This window comes from Xenopus laevis, chromosome 5L, assembly GCF_017654675.1.
Source record: "Xenopus laevis strain J_2021 chromosome 5L, Xenopus_laevis_v10.1, whole genome shotgun sequence".
Taxonomy (NCBI): Eukaryota; Metazoa; Chordata; class Amphibia; order Anura; family Pipidae; genus Xenopus; species Xenopus laevis.
In genome coordinates, this window is record NC_054379.1 from 106,011,947 (window position 1) to 106,034,045 (window position 22,099).

Genomic DNA, 22,099 nt, shown 5'->3' on the forward strand with positions numbered 1-22,099 from the left:
ATGCTCTATGCTGCTGTCACTTACTGAGCTTAGGGACCCACTCACAATATACAGTACACATAGAATAGAAATGTCACAATATAAGGCTGATTAGTAATTAATACAGATAATTACTACATGGCAGCACAGAAACCAGTGCAACTAGCATCAGAATTTAATAGTCAGCCCTGTAGCATCAGCTTATATTACAGGCCAACCTCATTTTCTGCTGGTTATTTTGTGACGGCCCCTAAGCTTAGCTTCTCAACAGCTGCTCAGAGCCCACTGAGCACTGGCTTATATTATATTTTCGCGATAGTTCCCCTTTAATTTTCTTCTCAATGGGGACATTTGTGCATTATATGCTGCCCTAGGTGACTGCTCCAAGGCCAGCTCCCCTTACCCCATTATATTTTCCATGCTCCAACTAGGGCAAAGAGGGCCAAATTAGGGGAGACTAATTTCTGGTTACAGAAGACGAATATGGGCAATTAAATTACCAGGGGGTGTTCTGCATTCCCTGGTAATTTATTGCACACTGCTGCCCAAGGCAGGATTCATCTTGCCTCATGGAAGGACCCCCTATTGCTCTTGATATTGCAGTCTAAGCATTTATGGTTTTTATTGGCTTTCCCCTTTACTGAGAAACATTCTACAAATCATGCAAAATGACAAATAAAATGAGCATGCACACCCATGTGAAGGTTCTGTAGTTGATTGCCTGGTTATAAACCTTGGAGATGGACAAAAAGCTTGAAGCCGCCTTCTCAGGGAGCTACCAAACAACTCATATGTGGTTTGAAAGCTAAAACAAATAGTGTTCATTTGATACAAACAGTCTGAAACCATCTACATACATATCCATAGGCATGTACTCACAGTGGTGTACTCGCATGTATTTAGTCTTTCAATGTAACGTAATCAAAAGTTTAACTGGACCATGACAAATTTGGTGTATTTACTTGTGTAAATGTAAATAATGCTTATACACATTATAACCTTTCTAGGAATTTTCAGTGCCACTGTGCCCTATGTTTTTTCGCCATGTTATGTACATAGATTCAGTACCTAACCTCTGGGTTTTTAATGGGATTTCTGCTTGACTGTGTAAAAACTAATACAACGTCAATACTTGTATGTCATTTATATAGCTACCTGGGACAGCAGAGTGTGAGGTATACAAAATTCCAGGGGGATGTGCCCCCCCTTGCCCCTATTTGGCAAGACACCCATGTAAGTGGGGCTTATAATAAGGTCCCGATCACATTCACACAGTAGGAACAATTTTTATCAGTAGTCCATTAACCTGGTTGTAGGTTTTTGATGTGTGGGAGGAACCTGAAGTACCCCGAGGAAACTCATGCAGACACAGGGTCAACTTACTAACTAGATAGTGCCCAAATTGGAATTAAGCCAGGGCCCCAGCGATGCAAGGCAGAAATGCTACCCAATGAGCCATAATGCTGAAAATTACACAATAATGCATTCTGTCTTAGGCACCGAATCCACTATTTTTGATATGGCCGGCCCCCAGAATACAGAACAATAATACAGATAATAATTATTTTTACTTACTATTTTACTTCCTTGTTTTGCGACAAAAAGTCACACATTTCTCTCCCCACCCCTAATTTGCATATGCGAATACAGATTCGGCCTGGCAGGCGGAATCGGCCTAATCCACGCCTGCTGAAAAAGCCCAAATCCTGGCCACATCCCAAACTGAATCCTGGATTCTGTGCATCCCTGTTCCCTTAGGTCAAAGGTTATTGTCCCTTAAAAGAGAGTATGTTGTTCATGGTCTTTGTACACTTGGTGAGTCCCGAAACATGTTGAGCACTAACAAGGAAGCAAGGCAAAAATTCGACCTGCCCACCTGCACCTGACCTGAACCCGGCAGTCACCTTAGACCAGTGCAATATTGGACTGGGATGCCAGGGCCTATCAGAATACCTTGTGAGCCCACTTTTAGTTCTCTTTAAAGGAGAACTAAACCCTAAAATATAATATGGCTAAAAATGCCATATTTTACAGTATATACCAAACTTTTTGCACCAGCCTAAAGTTTCAGCTTCTCAATAGCAGCAATGATCCAAACTTGTCACAGGGGATCACCATCTTGGAAAGTGTGCGACACTCATGTGCTCAGTGGGCTCTGAGCAGCTTTTTGAGAAGCTAAGCTTAGGGGTTGTCGCAAATTATCAAGCAGAAAATGAGGCTGGTCTGTAATATAAGCTGATGCTACAAGGCTGATTGTTAAATTTTCATGCTAATTGCACTGGTTTCTGTGCTGCCATGTAGTAATTATCTGTATTAATTACTAATCATTCTTATATTGTGACATTTATATTCTATGTTTACTGTATATTTTGAGTCGGTCCCTAAGCTCAGTAAGTGACAGCAGCACAGAGCATGTGCAGTGAATCAGCAGAAAAGAAGATGGGGACCTACTGCAGCATCTTTTGGGACACAAATCTTCCCTGCTACAGGGCTGTGGTTGACTTGGGCTGGTACAGAAACCCAAAACAATGTACATTTCTGCCCTACTTCTTTAGTTAAGCTTTAGTTCTTTATAGAAATAGGGAATGACCATGAAAGAACAAACAGTTAGAAGTAAGAGGGCCCACTGACAAATGGGCCCACCTGGAGTTTTCCTTGTATCTTGGTGGGCCAGTCCGACTTTGGACCTGTCCGTGACCTGCCCATCTCTTATGTCACGAAAGGTGGCGGGGCAGGGCAAGCATGAGCCTATAAATGGAGGCTGCCAGAGCCGAAAGTGGGCAGAGTAAGGTCATGGGCAGGGACAGCAGAAGAGCAACCCACAAAATGGGCACTGAAGTCGGCCTGTACTCGCCTGGGGGTATCAGGCTGTCCCGCACATCACTACTCGTTTGCAATGCCAATATTAATACATTGTTTAGGTGGTGACCGTGCATAAAATTACCCAAGAATATCAAGCGAGCATGGAATATTTGCACAGCATAGCACGACAATGCACTGCGGGCTTTATGTAATGCTGTATTTGGAAGTCCTGCACCTAACAATGACCTGTGATGGCACTGAAAAGGGTGGAATCTTAAAATTTCTAGTGCAGACAAGGATAATAATTAAGCATTTATATATGCCACCCTATAACCTTGTCAACATGCTAACATGGTAAAAAAATCTCTATATGCCACCACAAAGAAAAGGGTAGTGGTGTAACTATGAGACCAGCCCCCCTCCTACCAGTACACACATTGGGCTCTGGGTGACCCCATCTCTTGGTCCAGCCCTATATCCTGGCCCAGTCAGGTATATTTCCTTTGAGGCTACCAAATTATATAATATTAATGAATTTAAGGTCAATACAAACTGTGTCATATTGGGCGTCCAAGAGGCCCACTCACAACTGCTGTTCCCCCGGTAGTTACACCACTGATCCAAGTGCACATCATCTATGGACTTTCAGCTGTCATTACTGAAAAGAAATCAATAAATATCATTTACTTTTCCAACAAATATTCTCATAAATGCAAGCACAAAGCAAGTTATGAAAACACTATATAGTTCGTGGTATAGCCCCAGAGGCATTGGATGGCGCAACATCTAACCTTGAATGTTGGGAGACTTTGCAAATGTGTTTTCCACATTTAAGAACCTTGCTTACACATTTTTTGCCTCCAATATTTGTGGTATGAGGTTAACGCCAATCCCACTGCATGGACAAATTAGTGCTGGGAGGTGAGCAGTACACTGGGGTGCAAATCTACTGCGGGTGCAGTGCCTCCTTTATACTATTTCATCTATGCCAAATATTTCCCTGTATTGATGGGAGTCTTTTTTCTTCATAGGTTCTGCCTATGATACAAAGCTTGCCACAAATGTTTCCTATCTGCATACCTTATATCTGGCATATTTTTTCCAATACTGTGATTTTTATTATTGAATAATTATTTTAATCATTAAAATCTTTATTTCATTTCAAGGTGGGATGGCGCACCATACAATCTCTCTGTCTGGGGCTATAACCCTAAGCACATTCTGATTTAAAGGTGTTGTTCACCTTCAAACACCAGGAAATTTTGGGCAACTTCATAAAACCGAAGCAACGTATATGCCATCCTGCCGGTGATTAGCATTCTTGCAGACAAAAGACATTTCGGGGAGATTTGTCGCCCAAAGTACCGAAGATTTGTCATTTGCCAAGTAATCTCCCCATGTGTACCACTAGTGATGGGCGAATTTGACCCATTTCGTTTCGCCAAAAATTTGCAGCCGGCGAAAAAATTCTATGGGTGTCAAAAAGGAGATTTTGTGTACTCACCGTTAAATCTCTTTGTCGTCTCAGGGGGACACAGGGAACAGCTGGGGTTAAGCTCCACCCTCCGGAGGCAGGACACTTGTATGAATAATCAAAAGGGGGCGTGACCTAGGGACTGGCTTAACCCGGATGCTACGCCAACCTATTCAGTTTTTAAGTGTCCTGCTAGGAGGCTGGACATTTCCTCTTCAGGAAGAAAAGAAGATTTTACAGACCAGCTCAGGCTGGCAACAAGGGGTCTCCCAGGAACAGGGCTACCTGTCTCTGTAGGAGAGACCTCCTTCGTGGGAATACATTCCGGGGTCTTATCCTAGCCCTCTGGCTATATCGACCACCCATACATCCCTGCTCCTGATAAGGAGGCAGAAGGTTTGGCCGGTGTGTGTGTGAGGTGAGGTGAATTCTTCCCTATACTCTATATATAAGCGCTGCTTGTTGGGCTTGCCTGCCATTTCCCCCCGCCTTTCTCCCCCTCAGTACCTCTGCAGTGGCCATCTGCACCTGTTTGTGTCTCCCAGACTCTGTCCTTAATGTACAGGCTTTTCTAGCCTGGGCTCCGGGGGAGGTGGGAGAAAGGTGTGGGAGCAGTAGAGAGAAATCTCCCTCCTCTGTGTTTCCGGCCAGCCGTTTGTGTGCACTGAGCTCTACACGCAGGGTGCATTCCAGGCGCCATTTTGATTTGTTCGCGCGCCTAGGTGGAACGCATCGCTCAGTTCAGCGTCGGCTGCGTTCCAGGCGCCATTTTGGTCTGTCGCGCCGGATTACAAGCGCGCACTGCACTTGTATAAGTTCCGGAATACAGACTAAAGCAGACTCAGCCAGTAACACTTCTCACTCCTCACACCTAATACTTGTTAGGAGTTTATCCACACAACAGCAGCAGCACTGTTTGACCGAGTGCACCATAAATTTGCCAGGGTCAGCTTCATCCCTCACACCTGCCTAACCTGCTCAGTGAGTACCTCAGACACTGCCATGGCAGAAGGTAAGTCAGGGGGTTTATTCCCAAGACCGGGGGGGAGAGCAGCAGTGGCAGCAGCACAGGTCACTTATTTTTTGTGTACTAAGTGCAATGCAAAGATCCCAGGGGGTCAGGGTGAGCCTCTCTGCAGACCTTGTTCAGGGGGGCAGGGAGTTGCTCCAATTCCAGGGGTTTCAGCCAATCCTACGGATTCTCAGGCCGGGATTTCCAATTTAGAGGACCCATCTCCAGATGAGGTAGCTGGAACTTCTTCAGACCCTCCAGCTCCACTCTGGGCTATCCAGCTGTCTCAATCACTGGCATCCCTACAGAGTTTACCCTCCATCGCAAATAATTTGGGTAAAGCTTTAGCCAAGCTGGGTCAGAAATCCAGTGGGAAACGCAAACGAGTAGACACTTCAAGGGTTGAAGCTAGTAATCTTACTCCCTCAGACGCCTCATCAGCGGAAGCCGACTCATCCCAGTCAGAGGGCGAACTACCTCTATCCGAGGTGTCTTCTGGGGAGGAAGAGGATGAATGCGAAGACCATAAGCAACCTCAGACTGCTAGTTTATTCAAAAGACAGCAAAGGTCCGCACCAGTCTTCCCTTCTCATGATCAACTCCTCGCCATCATACAAGAGGAGTGGAACTCTCCAGAACGAAAATTCCAGGCGACCCGTAAATTCTCCAAGTCCTATCCCTTTTCCAGGGAATTGGTGGACAAGTGGTCCATGCCACCAACAGTTGATGCTCCAGTCTCCAGATTGTCGAAAGCCACAGCACTACCAGTCACTGACTCGGCAGCTTTTAAAGATCCATCTGACAGACGTCTAGAGGGATTTTTGAGGTCTCTGTACTCATCCGCAGGTTCTACTCTTCGGCCGGTGCTAGCCTTTTCCTGGGTGGCAAGGGCCATACAAACATGGGCTGATTCCCTTATCAAAGACATTCAACACGGAGTCTCTAGATCGGAACTTCTTGCCACAGCACAGTTGATAGCCGAGTCTTCAGCTTACTTATGTGACGCTACCTTGGATGCGGCCCAGATTACTGCCCGCACCTCAGCTCTCTCGGTTGCCGCCCGCAGAACCCTCTGGCTTAAGAGTTGGGCATCGGACATCAGTTCAAAGAAGTCATTAACCTCACTTCCTTTCAAGGGGCAGCGACTTTTTGGAGAAGAATTAGAAAAAATCATATCACAGGCTACGGGGGGAAAAAGTACATTTCTACCCCAGAGCAAAAGCAAGACCAATCCTTCCTACAGACGCGGAAAATTTTTTTGTGGCCAAAGTGGACGTTACAACAGACGCAGTAGTCCTCCCCAACGTTCCCACTTTAGATCAAAGAACAGTGACAAGGGACGTCCTACATGTAAAACCAACAAGTTTCACAACAAGCCCACAACTGACAAGTCCACATCAGGTTGACGGGGCATCCCCTCCGGAGTCACAGCATCCGATAGGGGGCAGGTTGCTTCAATTCCGGGAGTTGTGGAACCGATATTCATCAGACAGTTGGGTAAACGAAATAATTTCAGAGGGCTACCATTTGGACTTTTCTTCTCTTCCCCCCAGAAAATTCCTTATGTCCAGAATCCCGGTCAATCCAGCCAAGGCTCAAGCCTTTTTGGAATGCATATCCAACATGGAACAGAACGGAGTAATTGTTCCCCTGCCCCCGCTGGAGAAATTCTCCGGGTTTTACTCCAATCTATTCCTAGTGCCCAAGAGGGACGGATCCTTCAGACCTGTTCTCGATCTGAAATTCCTCAACAAGCACATACGCTCAGTACGATTCAAAATGGAGACCCTGCGCTCTGTGATTCGAGGAATGGAACCAGAACAACTATTGATGTCCCTAGACATCAAGGATGCGTACCTTCATGTGCCGATATGGCAACCTCATCATCGTTTCCTGAGATTTGCCTTCAAGAACCTCCACTACCAGTTTGTAGCCCTCCCCTTCGGCTTGTCATCGGCCCCTCGGGTATTCACCAAGCTCATGGCGGTTACGTCTGCCTGCTTGCGACTTCAGGGTGTTTCAGTGACACCCTACTTGGACGACCTTCTTCTGAAGTCCAGAACATTGGAGAAGGGCAGAACAGATCTTTGGACGGCGATCCGATTACTCCAAGACTTTGGCTGGACAATCAACTGGGAGAAGTCCAGTCTATTTCCCAGCCACCAGATGACATTCCTGGGTCTAGAATTCAACACCCTCACCCAACGGGTGACCTTACCTTTGGACAAACAGTTGAGGATCAGAGACCAAGTTTCCAAACTATCTCTCATCCAGAATCCAACTATACACATGGCCATGAGGGTCCTAGGATCCATGGTTTCGGTCATAGAAGCAGTCCCATTCGCACAAATTCATCTACGCCCTCTTCAGAACAACATCCTGTCTGGATGGAAAAGGGGTCCTCTTTCCCAGATGATCAAATTTTTTCAAGCAGCGAGGGAATCTCTACAATGGTGGATGCAACAAGACAATCTATCAAGGGGCCAATCCTGGGCGATTCCGGATTGGAAGGTAATCACGTCAGACGCCAGCCTTCAGGGCTGGGGGGCAACATGGGACAATTTATCCGTGCAGGGTACATGGTCCCTCCCAGAATCCAAGCTTCACATAAACATACTGGAGCTTCGGGCAGTGCGACTGGCTCTTCATCACTGGTCAAGCTGTTTGCAGACAAAATCAGTGAGCGTTCAGAGCGACAATTCTACCACTGTGGTTTACATCAACAGACAAGGTGGAACCCACAGCAAAGCAGCACTAGCAGAAACTCAGGAGATTCTGAGATGGGCGGAACTCCATCTTGTAAGGCTGTCGGCTATCCATATCCCAGGAGTGAACAACACAAAAGCAGATTTTCTCAGTCGAAACAATCTGGATCCAGGGGAATGGGAGCTTCATCCGGAAGTTTTCTCAGATCTTGTCAGTCAATGGGGACTACCTCAAATCGATCTAATGGCTTCCAGAACCAATCACAAGGTGAAGAGATTCTTCTCCCACTATCGGGATCCTTTAGCAGTAGGGGTGGATGCCATGACCCAGACTTGGCAGTTCGACCTAGCCTACATTTTTCCACCACTACCCATGTTGCCTCGGGTCCTCAAGAAGATCAAAGTATCGTATTCCACAGTGATTGTGATAGCTCCCTTCTGGCCCAGGAGGACCTGGTTCTCCGATCTGCAAGAAATGTCGGCAGCACAACCAGTTCGCCTTCCATCCAGAATGGACCTCCTGTGTCAGGGACCCATAGCCCATCACAACCCGGGCCTATTTGCTTTTACGGCATGGCTATTGAAGCCAACATATGGCGAAGACAGGGCATAACCGAAAAGGTTATTGACACAATGTTAAAGTCACACAAATCTACATCGTCCAAAGCCTATCACAGGGTATGGCGCAGTTACTGGAACTGGTGCAGGGAAGCACAAGTACCTTTTCTCGAGTTGAATATCCCAAGAATCCTATCCTTTCTACAGCGAGGTTTCCAGATGGGCCTCAAATTGAGTTCCTGGAAGGTACAGGTTTCGGCATTGTCGGCTCTGTTTCACTCACGCCTAGCTCTAGAAGACCCTGTGCACACTTTTCTGCAAGGAGTAGCCCATTTAGTTCCTCCATTTCGTCCTCCGATTCCTGGTTGGGATCTCAATCTAGTCTTGGAAGCCTTACTGGATCCCCCTTTCGAACCGTTAGGCACAGTTCCTGAGAAGTGGCTCACCTGGAAAACAGTGTTTCTAGTGGTGATTACTTCAACCAGAAGAGTTTCGGAACCGAGTGCTCTCTCATGTGACCCAGCTTATCTAGTATTCCACAAAGATAAAGCAGTTCTACGCACAGTACCATCCTTCCTACCCAAGGTTGTGTCCTCATTCCACATAAACCAGGAAATTGTGGTACCGTCCCTGTGCCCGGAACCTAAGAACCCTAAGGAGAAACGACTTCACAGCCTAGATGTGGTCAGAGCTCTTCGCTGGTACTTGGAAAAGTCTAAGTCCTTTCGACGTTCTCAAAGACTGTTTGTAGTTCCTAATGGGCCTCGAAGAGGCATGGCGGCATCCAAGTCCTCCATTGCTAGATGGCTGAAAGACACCATACGACAAGCTTACATTTCCAAAGGACAATCTCCACCAGAGCATGTCAAAGCACATTCCACTCGATCAATGGGAGCTTCCTGGGCTTGGCTCAATTCAGCAACCCTGGATCAAATCTGCAGAGCGGCCACCTGGTCTTCTGTTCATACATTTTCTAAATTCTACAAAATAGACACCTTTTCCTCTTCGGAGGCTGCTTTTGGCCGAAAGGTGTTACATTCAGTGGTACAGTAATGTACCACAATCTCTTCGCTCCCACCCTGCTGTTCTTGGGGCTGCTTTGATAAGTCCCCAGCTGTTCCCTGTGTCCCCCTGAGACGCCAGAGAAAATAGGATTTTTGATACTCACTGTTAAATCCTTTTCTCTGTAATCGATAGGGGGACACAGGGCTTCCCGCCCCGCGGCGAGATGTTGACCACGTTGGTCCATGAGGGAATACTCCCTGAGTTACCAGTTCTGCTAGTTGAAGTTTTATTCCTATTGCTTAGCAGTCTCTTTGGTACAAACTGAATAGGTTGGCGTAGCATCCGGGTTAAGCCAGTCCCTAGGTCACGCCCCCTTTTGATTATTCATACAAGTGTCCTGCCTCCGGAGGGTGGAGCTTAAACCCAGCTGTTCCCTGTGTCCCCCTATCGACTACAGAGAAAAGGATTTAACGGTGAGTATCAAAAATCCTATTTTCTCTTCAGTCGCTTGGGGGACACAGGGACAGTGGGGTATAGCTGGAACCATTAGGAGGCAGGACACAATAAAAAAAAATAGAAACTTGACCCCTTCTCCTCCTGCTATACCCCTCCTCTGTAGGCAGAGACACTCAGTTCGTACCAAAGGAGAAACAGGAGGTTATTAATAATCAACAGAAAATCTGATAACTAATTACAAGAAAAACCGAGTCAACCAAGTCTGAAGCCAAGAGAAGGCCTCTATCCAGGGAGGGAAGCCCTGTGTCCCCCAAGCGACTGAAGAGAAAGCGATTTAGGGCTGGGACACACTGGGCGATTTGGGGAGATTTAGTCGCCTGGCGACTAATCGCAGCGACTTTTCTCCCCGAATGCCTCCCCTCGCTCTGGGCCTGGCTAAAATGAAAAATCGCCTGCGCTAATCACACGCAGCGATTCGTTTTCCGAAGTCGCCCGAAGTTGCCTCACGAGGAAGACGGTCCTAACCTCATGAGGACACAACGAATATAGGGGTATAGCAGGAGGAGGAGGGGTCAAGTTTCTATTTTTTTTTATTGTGTCCTGCCTCCTAGTGGTTCCAGCTATACCCCACTGTCCCTGTATCCCCCAAGCAGACCTAGAGAAAAATTTTTTTTGACGGACAGAACCTTTAAAGCAACAGTTCAGTATAAAAATAACTGTATATAAAAACTGGGTAAATAGATAAGGCTGTTTCTAATGTTTCTAATATAGTTAGCCCAAAAATGTAATTTATAAAGGCTGGAGTGATTGGATGTCTAACATAATAGCAGAACACGACTTTCCTGCTTTTCAAGGGGGGCCACATGGGACATAACTGTTGGGTGAGTTTGCAATGGATTCTCAGCATGCAGCTCAAGTGCCCTTTCCCTCAAGTCACTGATTGGAAACTGCCTGCTAACCAATAAGTGGAAACCCGCAGGGACATCTGCAATTTTCTATCAGGTGTAGAGGACTAGAATTCACTAGAAAAAGAGACTGCCGCTAGCGCAGTTTCGCTCAGGCAAATGATTATTACTTCGCAAATAAAGTGCAAATTTTCTTTCGCCAGTTTCCTTCGCCATCTTAGACCTGGCAAACTTATAAGATGAAGCTACATCCACCTCAATCATCAAAACTACTCTTGTGGCTGGTGAGTTTTTTTTATTTTTTTCTATAACAAAAAATTATTGAATATATATGCACTCAAGGGCCACCCCACTAAAGCTGCTGTCCTAGGCATGGGCCATGGGTGCGTATCTATAAAGAATGCCCTGATTTTGCAAAGACCATCCTAGGCTATTTCTGTATGTGGCCTGGTAATGGTGGCTCAACATGGGGTCGAGTGGCTCCCAAAAATATTGTGAATTGTGTAGATCCTACATCTCTGACTGGCTTAAATTTATATTCAGATTTGCCTAAAAGTAAGGATTACACCCAAATCTGATTTTTGCAAAAAGTAGACATTTTGCTAAAGCTCCACCAAATTCTGTATTCAACATATGCTTTGTTTTTTTTCTTTTTTTGTCAGTCCTCTTAGATTTTGAGATAGAATTGTGAAGATAGCAAATATTCAGCCTTCTCTTTAGGAAAAATTCTAAAATAGTTATTTTCTGTCTAGTTAGATGCAGATGAGTTTAATCCTAAACTCAAGGAAATGGTAGCATACCAACTTCTGAAGACACTGTATAGCACCACTTCGAGTTAGGTCCATAAATAATATTTGGACAGAACTTTATTCTAATTTTGGTTCTGTACATTACCACAACAAATTAATGAACCACTTAGATGCAGTTGAACTGGACTTTCAGCTTTTATTTAGTGGGTTGAACAAAAAGATTGCATAAAAATGTGAGGAACTAAAGCTTTTTTTTTTTTTAACGCAATCACTTCATTTCAGGGGCTCAAAAGTAATTAGACAATTGACTCAAATGCCATTTCATGGGCAGGTGTGGGCAATTTCTTTGTTATGTCATTATGAATGAAGCAGATAAAAGCCCTGGAGTTGATTTGTGCTTGTATGAGGAAGATTTTGCTGTGAACAGACATGCGGTCAAAGGAGCTCTCCATGCAGGTGAAACAAGCCATCCTTAAGCTGCAAAAACACATCCAAGAAATTGCTACAATATTAGGAGTGGCACAATCTACAGTTTAGTACATCCTAAGAAAGAAAGCACTGGTGAACTCAGCAACACAGAGAGACCTGGATGTCCACGGAAGACAACAGCGGTGGATGATCGCAGAATAATTTCCATAGTTAAGAGAAACCCCTTCACAACAGCCAAGTGAACAACACTCTCCAGGAGTTAGGCGTATCGCTATCCAAGTCTACCATAAAGAGAAGACTGCATGAAAGTAAATACAGAGGGTGCACTGCAACATGCAAGCTTGTAAGCAAGCTCATAAGCCTCAAGAATAGAAAGGCTAGATTGGGCTTTGTTTTTCCAGAACTGTGCTGTCTTTTTTAGATTTTATTTTTTTAGCATTTTTTGGACAAATGAAACCAAGATCAACCACTACTAGAATGATGGCAAAAAAAAAGTATGGAGAAGGAGTGAAACAGCTCATGATCCAAAGCAGGGGTGTCCAAACTTTTTACAACGAGGGCCTGACTTGAGGGGACTAAAACTCCAATAGCAGCACAGGCCAGTCCCCACCCAGTCTCCACAGAGGGCAGGCACGCAGTCCCAATCCAGCCAACCAGAGGGAAGCCAGCAGCACAGCGCAGCTTGTGACGTTCCTCCTGATCCAAAGCATACCACATCATCTGTAAAACAGCGGAGGCAGTGTGATAGCTTGGGCATGCATGGCTGCCAGTGGCACTGGGACACTAGTGTTTATCCATGATGTGACACAGGACAGAAGCAGCCGAATGAATGGAGGTGTTCAGAGACATACAGTCTGCTCAAATCCAGCTAAATGCAGTCATATTGATTGGGAGGCGTTTCATAATGACCCGAAACATACAGCCAAAGCAACCTAGGAGTTTATTAAAGCAAAGAAGTGGAATATTCTTGAATGACCAAGTCAGTCACCTAAACCCAATTGAGCATGTATTTCACTTGTTGAAAAATAAACTTCGGACAGAAAGGCCCACAACCAAACAGCAACTGAAAGCAATGCTGTAAAGGCCTGGCAGAGCATTAAAAAGTAGGGAACCCAGAATCTGGTGATGTCCATGAGTTAGAGACTTCAGGCTGTCATTGCCAGCAAAGGGTTTTCAACCAAGTATTAGAAATTAACATTTTTTTTTCAGTTTTTTTTCATTTGTCCAATTACAATTGCTTGTGTTAAAAGGCTTTACTTCCTCACATTTTTATGCAATCTTTTTGTTCAAACCACTGAATAAAAGCTGAAAGTCTGCAGTTCCACTGCTCTGAGTTGTTTCATTTAATTTAAAATTCATAGTGGTAATGTACAGCCTCATTTGAGGCACTCTGAGGTAACAGTGTGGTATACAGGTGTATTCTATGGTCAAGGAAATTGGCCTTGCTCAGTGGGTCTTCCCACTTGAATTGGTCTGTTTATATCTTGCCCGAAGTGTTAGGTTTTTGTCCTAAATTATACGCTATACAATATAATTCTCAGTACTTTAGAGGGGCTTATTAAAGTTATATTTTAGGGGTCTTATACCCTTGGGGGGGGTGCAGTTCTACAGTCGTAATTACTCCCTGAGTTTTCCCCATCTATGTCAGATATCCAGGCGTTTCCATACAATGTTGTGTGCTCTACCTGTTGCTACAGTACAGTGTCAAGTGCAAAACAGCAAATAGTCCACAAAAAAAACCCATAAGAGAATCCAAAAATGCTGTAGCACACATCAGTTAATGTAATTCAACTTTTCAGGTCTAGACAATACCTTCAGTTTTTGAGTGCTATATTTTGGACTCCACTAATCAAAAATAGAATTCCAATACAGTGAAACCTCGGCTTTAAATACCCTGATTTTAAGTTCTCGCATTTTACAATTTTTTTTGTGGTTCCATCAATTTATAATGCATTTCAATGGTAGCATTTCCCTGATTTTATAGTTGTTTGAAAACAGCTTAAGGTTACATTTCCATTCATATAAAATCAGCTTTGGTTACTAGGCTAAAAGGACAAGGATATTTACATGGATGGATTTCCAATGTATTTGCCCTTCCCAGCAATTTTCCTTGACTGGGCTCCTTTTAGGGAGAAAAAAAATTGAAGCAGCGCTTCTGTGGAATTGTTTATACTATCTTTACTAATAAGGAAAGGTGGAACAACCCCAAAAACCCAAGTCAAAGTTTGTATTTCCAGCAATAACAATGGAAGAATTCCACAATAACCCAAAATGAGTACTGCACATATGCCTGAGAAATAACATAACCGAGATAGTAAATATGGATTGGTCAGCAAATTATTTCAGAATGCTTAAAGGATAAGTAAACCTTTAAAATAAGTGAATGTAAAACTGATGAGGGGGCTATTCTAAGAACTTTTGTCATTTAAATTCATTATTTATTTTGTTTACATTCCAAGATATTAAGGGATACATGTACTGTTAATATGAATGAATTTTGTTACAACAGCGCCACCTGCTGGTCAGTTTCCCACCAGTCTGACCAGCAAGTAGTCAAGGAAGTTGTCAGGAGAAAGAAAGAGGCTGATGTTCTTCTGCTTAGGAAAGATCTGAGAAAGGTTTCTAATTTTATTCCTAAGCAGAAGAACATCAGAGCAGCCTCTTTCTTTCTCCCGACAACTTCCTTGACTACTTGGTGGTCAGACTGGTGGGAAACTGACCAGCAGGTGGCGCTGTTGTAACAAAATTCATTCATATTAACAGTACATGTATCCCTTAATATCTTGGTATAAAACAAAATAAATAATGGATGTAAATTATAAAAGTGCTTAAAATAGCCCCCTCATCAGTTTTACATTCACTTGTTTTAAAGGTTTACTTATCCTTTAAGCTTGCCCTGGCAGATTTCCTTTATGATTTAACGCTTGTATCCTTGATTGATGTTTTTATGTAAATCTGTATGTTCGGTGTATAGTCCCATTAATTGTACAGCATGTTAGTGCTTAAGAAATGTGTGACAGAGAAGCCTCAAAAACAACACAAAAAATAGAAAAGATCTAGAGTGTTTCTTTTTATTTTTTCTTAACATTTAGATCCTTGATGGGTAAAGCATCTGAAAACAAAAAAATAGACTGGTCAGAAATTTTAATCAAAAATGCATGGTAAAAAACGCAAGACTTTCAGTATGATTTAACCTTTTATAAGCCAGCAAAGATCTACAGTGCATGCACAAAACTGCCATGACGTCCTAACTGGATAATATGCATTTCTTAGTTTTCATTCAATAATAACTTAAAGTGGCAAAGCGAAGCAAAGGCAGCAGACATATAGTAAAAGTAGAAATTCAGCAGTTATACAATTGCTTATTAAGACAACTAGCCTTGCTTGTAAGATGACAAGCCATCTAGCTTCAACATGCATACAATTAGAGATATTTTCTTTTGCACACAGTGCTCTCAGGTGCCCAGGCCAAAGTAAAGTCCTGAAGGACCGGCCTTGGAGGGGTGTTGGGGAAGTTATCCTCAATTGTAAAGTGGTGGTGTTATGACAGAACTCAAAACTTGGCTTATGGGTGTTTGGAAGTAAAAGGCCAACAGAAAGAGTCACGTTTGCACCATGGGCCATGGCCGCATTGGCACCGTCTCTTTACATTTTTTGCAAATTTTTTTTTTTTTGAACAGGAAGTTTGGTCTCTGGCAATAATTTTAGTGGAAGCAGCCACAAACACTGAAAAACTGTTTTCACTATAGGGGCAACATATTCATAAACATTCATATACAGAGTTTAAGAAAATTATTCCCTTCACTTTTCACCAATAAAAGCAATTGCTTACCACACGGATTCTGTGCCCAATGGCTTTAGCTGGGAGGTTAGAGCGGAACTTAGCACGGACCATTCCACTGTTTCCATGAGCTCTGGTCACCTTTCCCCAGATCACACGAGTTCTGTTGGGCTTTCCACCAGAGTCAGTTACTAAAAAGAAATAAAAAACAAGTTTAATTACACCATAAAAGAGCACATTTAGACACACACGTTTGTCTCATTTTAGGAAAAAGGCAGAAGTAATCTTTGAAAGGAAAACCATTTCTCATTTCCAGTTTAAATATTTTTCTGCTACTTTGGAGGTGAGCAGACCACTTATACGCCTTATTACTAAAATACAGATTTTGCACATACCCTACATACATTCAATGAAGAATAGTGCAGAACCTCAGCTGATGCAGGCTCTAGCTCAGTGGTTTATTTGCTCATAGTATATTCAAGCCTTACGGGTAACAGTAACAATCTTTTGAACAGTATAACATCTTAGCAGGACAGCAAACAGTTAAAAAATGTACAGACTCTAAATGACTAAATACAAGCACTGAAAATAATCAAATCCAATTTAGGAGCTTCTTTGAAGGAGAATATGGCAGAAGCAAATCCATTTCTAAGAACAATACTTTAGTTAATTTTGGATTGTATTTAGCAGCTATTGTACAGCTGTATGCAAGTTCAATACTTAAGTTGTTGTTCAAGTTGTTTTAGGTTTTCCAACATGTAGTTTAACTTTGATTTACCAAAGGATGCAGTTTATATTTTTGAGCCATAGCAATGATGAATACCTTGTATGTTGTGTACTTAACTCCTGTCAATCAACATGGAAAATACATTATGTTATGAACACAAAAGTTTTAAAGTAATTGACATACACTATACTGTTAGCATGCAGTGGTAAGGCACGGGCACACGAGAAGATTCAGGCGCCTGATCTCCCTGAAAAGCCTTCCCACCGGATAGAATCTAAATCGCAAATTTTCCAAAATTGCCTCACTATTCTAGCCGACGGGAAGGGTTTTCAGGAATAAGAGACAATTAGTCGGCGTGCAATGAAATCTCTGTGAATCTTTGCATGTGCCCCTGCCCTAAAAGCCGATGAGTTTGAACAGGTTACATAAATAACAGATAATGTCCAACTTATTACATGTAGTGCGCCAGTTTTTTCTCATAAAAAATGTTGATGGGCCTGATTAAATTAAAACCGTGTCATAGAGTGAAGTCTAGATAGAGTCTTTCAGCAGACTAGGAGCCATAATAATCTTCTAGAGGGCCAGATATAGCCTGCGGGCCTCCAGTTTGACAGCCCTGGTGTATATCATAAGGCAATAAATTAGTCACTTGCTTGTATCAACAAGTGCAGCAGCATTCTTCCATTGTATTTCTAAAAACCCTTGCAGTAGGGGGAGAAGCTGGTAACAGCCACCCAAGTTTGCAGTTTAGCACAGTGGATGTTTTATCTGCTGTTTTAAATTGCTATCATCTTGTGGGCTGTGCTATTTTTCTTATAGTGAAAAATCTTAAAATGAACATGCTTTCTAAAAATGCTCAGTCAAAATATCAGTTTAGGTTAACCTGCAAAATGTCTATCTGCAATAAATATTCTGAGAGGAATTTATACATTGCTTGTGCAACAAACTCATCCAAAAAAGTAAAATCTTAGGTCAAAATATATTGTATAAAATACAAATGTTGCTTTGAAAGGTGGCCTATTTACTCAGCAAGCAAAGAACTTCTATCCCTAACCCAAGAATTTATTTGTGATGAGGGTCCGAATATAAAGACTAAATACAGGTATAGGACCCCTTATCCGGAAACCATTACAAAATGGATGTCTCCCATAGACTCCATTTTATCCAAATAATCCAAATTTTTAAAAATGATTTCCTTTTTCTCTGTAATAAAACAGTAGCTTGTACTTGATCCCAACTAAGATATAATTAATCATTATTGGAAGCAAAACCAGCCTATTGGGTTTATTTAATAATTAAATGAATTTCTAGTAGACTTAAGGCATGAAGACCCAAATTACGAAAAGAACCGTTATCCGGAAAACCCCAGGTCCCGAGCAGAACGGGTCCCATACCTGTACTAACAAAAAAGCCTCATATTTTAGATTTTCTATTCTTCTCCAGACTGAAGTCAGCTCACCATAAAAAAATCAATCTACATTACACTAACTGCCTCTGATGCTAAAACATCAGTGATCATATACTTCCATTTTTATAAAAACAAAATAAAGCATTGGCTGATCAGTCATTCCCTGTGCAAGTCATCGACAAAAGAACAGCAAATAATTCAAGTGATGGACTCCCAAAAGTACAAGATAATTACTTTTTTGCTTTGTACACGTAGGCACATCTTTTTCCCAAATAGAATTCGGTTTCATCTCGAGCATAGACTCCTTCAACTTTAAGAAGAGCTGTGCGCTCCCTCTGGTTACGAAGGCCTCGCTTGTAGCCAGCAAAAGTGGCTTTGCACCACAATCTGAAAAAAAAAAAATTACAAAATGTTATTAAACACAAAGGAACACAAATCTCCAATACCTTTAGTTTAGAATTAAGTTTAATATCTTTTTCCACAATAAAACGATACTTTGCATTTCAGATATAAAATGTACGCATACATAGATTTTCAAAATGCCCTAAGAATGCAAAAGAGCCGACATCATGATATATATATATATATATATATATATATATATATATATAGATAGATAGATAGATAGATAGATAGATAGATATTTTTTTTTTTACACATCTCCAAATACAGTACAGAATAAATACAGTTATGGGATCCTTATTCGAAACCCCATTATCCAGAAAGCTTTGAATTCTGGAATTGCCATCTCCCATAGACTCCATTTTATCCAAATCTAAATTTTTTTTAGATTTTATTTTTCTCTATATTAATACTTGTACTTGATCCAAACTAAACTATAAATAATTCATATTGGAATTAAAACCAGCCTATTGGGTTTATTTAATGATCAAATGATTTTCTAGTAGATTTAAGGTACGAAGATCCAAAATAAAGAAAGATCGGTTATCTGGAAAACCCCGGGTCCCGAGCATTCTGTATAACAGGTCCCATACCTATATACATATATACATATAGATTTAAATAATTTAGGTTAACATTAATAAACCTTATGTCTAAGCAAGTCTTAGAAACTGGAAGAAATATAAAGAAAAAGGTATAGGATTTGTGTCTGCATTCTTCATGACAGCAACAACTAAAACTCCATGTCAGGAGTACTGCAGACTTGAGTGACAAGTAAAGAATTGCTTTTTTGTCATTCAGTGTTAAAAGAATTCATTCTTATACATACCTTCCAGACATTTTGTTCTCCTAATGTCCAGATGCAGGCAGGACTGTAAAACAAAGGGATTGAGGTTTTGACATTCTAGTGTAAGACTGCACAGCTCTTGTGCTTAAAGGGAAAGGAAACCTAGTTGGCGCAAAAACCCTCCCCCCTCCCATGTGTTGCCCACACTCCCTCCTCCCCCCTGGCCTACCCGTCCCGCTGGGCAAATGCCCCTAACTTGTTACTTACCCTTCTGCGCAGGTCCAGTCCAGGGAGTTCACAGACGACATCTTCTTCCACGCGATCTTCTTCCTGCTTTGACCGGCGCATGCGCAGTAGGAGCATTTCGCCGGTACGATCTACTGCGCATGCGCCAAAAGTCACTTTGTGACTTTTGGCGCATGCGCAGTAGATCCGTACCGGCGAAATGCTCCTACTGCGCATGTGCCAAAACGCCGTTCAAAGCAGGAAGAAGATCGAGTGGAAGAAGATGGCATCTGAACTCTCTGGACTGGACCTGCGCAGAAGGGTAAGTAACAAGTTAGGGGCATTTGCCCAGCGGGACAGGTAGGCCAGGGGGAGGAGGGAGGGTGTGCAACACACGGGGGGGGAGGGTTTTTGCGCCGACTAGGTTTCCTTCCCCTTTGAATCACATTTAGAGTTTGATTCAATGACTGTCCTTAAAAAATGTCACAGGAGAGAGATATAGATGAAACCTCACAAATACAGTACAATGCTGCAACTGGTGCCTAATAATGCTTCAGTTTGCTAATGTTTACGCTGTTACTATGGTCAATATGAAGTCATAAGTCTTGTGCTGGGAAAGCCTGCAATGAGACCACATGGTGTTTGTGCCCAATGGAAAAGGTTGTAGACACATACCTGACATTTATAACCAGTAACAAACACCAATATAAAGATATGCCAACTTCAATACTTAATATAGCATGGAAGAAAAGAGGATGCCATCAGCTCCACTCACCTTTAGGGCAGAGACACACGTGGAGATTTGCGGAGATTAGTCGCCTTTTCTTCGGGTGACTAACCTCCTACGTGTGTCTCTGCCCTTAAAGGTAATTTGGTGAAGAACAAATTAAAAAAGAAAAAAAAAACAATTAAGCTTGCTTCCATCTTAAAAGGAGTCTTTATAACAACGTGAACATCTGCATGGATTAGTTAATAAGGTTCAACTCACCCCAACACCTGATGTTTTCTATATGACTGAACTAAATGAAAGATAGAGACACCCCGCCCCCAAAATCAGTTTTCTGGTTAGCAGGCACCAATTTGTAATGTAACCAGCCAGTATTTTCAGGGATATAAAATGTATATCTATATCTGGTGATATTGTAAACTAGACATAAACAGTGCATCTTAGCATAAACATCACCATTGATCTCATCTAAGCCTGTCACTAGCGTGATCCACTCATTTCAATCTAGGGGCCACCTTGTAGTTAGTCTTACCTGTAATTTTTAGGTACCCCTTGTAGTTAGTCTTATCTGTGCACACTACAGGCAAATGGACCTGTACTAAACATGTACAAGGGATCCTGGGAAATACAGATAAAATGGACCCAGGGGTTGAACCCCACACCACCAACACACTGCCTGCCCAGTGAATAAGGCTTGTTCTTTGAGTTTAAAGAATAAAATCCACGAATAGATCAGTATCACACTTACGACATGGGGTTAGGTGACTTGTCTCTATAATGAAGTCTAAAAGCAACCCCTTTCCGTATAGGACATATGATCACCACATTCTCCCCATATACATGTGAATTGTCAGCAAAAAACAGGCTCTGGGTTCACATCACCAGCCTCCTGTATTTACCCGAGTCAGGAAAACATGAATTAGTCACACACGCCAGCACTTAGCGGCCTGAACAGACTTTCAAATGGGACTGACGTTCTCTAAATGAACTGTACGAATAAGTGGCTGCAGAAAAGCTGCACACAACAAGTCGCTTTCCCAGCACGTTAGTCGGTAGCATTTAGACAGAGTTATTCGCTATTAGGTGCCAAATTAACTTGTAAACAAGATAAGCGGTCCCAGCAAGAGTCAGGGAAACTTTGCCACAACTTTCATTGCAGCAATTATATAAAGTATCTGCACTACTTGCACAGCTACAAAATAAGCCGGGAAATACGCTGAGACAAGATTCCAATCCTACTGAAGTACAATCCTCTCGTTATCACAACCATCCGCACGGCAAATAGCCCTCAGGTAGACTTTTCCGTTCATGTCGGTATTTGCCACATACGACACGTGAAACTGTAGATTTTCAGCATTAATTTTTCACTATTCGCTAAGCTCACCCGCACTGGTATCCAAGATGGAGGAAAAGGAAGGGAGAACGCTTTGCATGATGGGTAGTTAAGAGCGTAGAATACCTGAGATGCCCATGCAGGGCCGGACTGGGAGTAAAAAGCAGCCCGGGCAAAAAAAATCAAAGCAGCCCACATGTAAACACACAATGATTTTGTACTCATCCATTTGAGTGATACTCAGAGTTCCCTGTATAACTCAGCCTGCAGCCTTGTGCCTTTAAATGGTCACAGAACAACCCCTCAGTGACTTCTAATATCCTTATCATTTACAGTAGGGGGTACATTATCCCTTATAAACAGAGGAAAAGTTAATGGAGCAAAAACACTAATGGATAAGCTGATAAAAGTTAAGCACAAACACACAGACATCTCGCAAAGCAGCCTGCCCACAGCTCTGTACAGATTTCTCCACACTGGCTCCCCAGATGCTCTGGGAGACAAAAATATGGGGAGAATAAGTTATATGGGAGTGGACTTACTATGTTTTGTGCCTCTCCTGCCGCCTGCCCAGCTACATCATGCCCTAATATTTCTTTAGAAAGCTCCTGCTCAATTCTTGGACTCCACCCCCA

General features: G+C 42.6%; 1 long non-coding RNA gene across 1 annotated transcript; it reads right to left on the reverse strand.

Moving 5' to 3' along the window:
* Positions 1–15,155: 15,155 nt before the first annotated feature.
* On the reverse strand, positions 15,156–16,033 carry LOC121393776. Its single transcript, XR_005961339.1, has 2 exons — positions 15,907–16,033; positions 15,156–15,186 (listed from the first exon to the last, which is right to left on the reverse strand). It is a non-coding gene; the product is annotated as an uncharacterized LOC121393776 (long non-coding RNA).
* Positions 16,034–22,099: the final 6,066 nt, after the last annotated feature.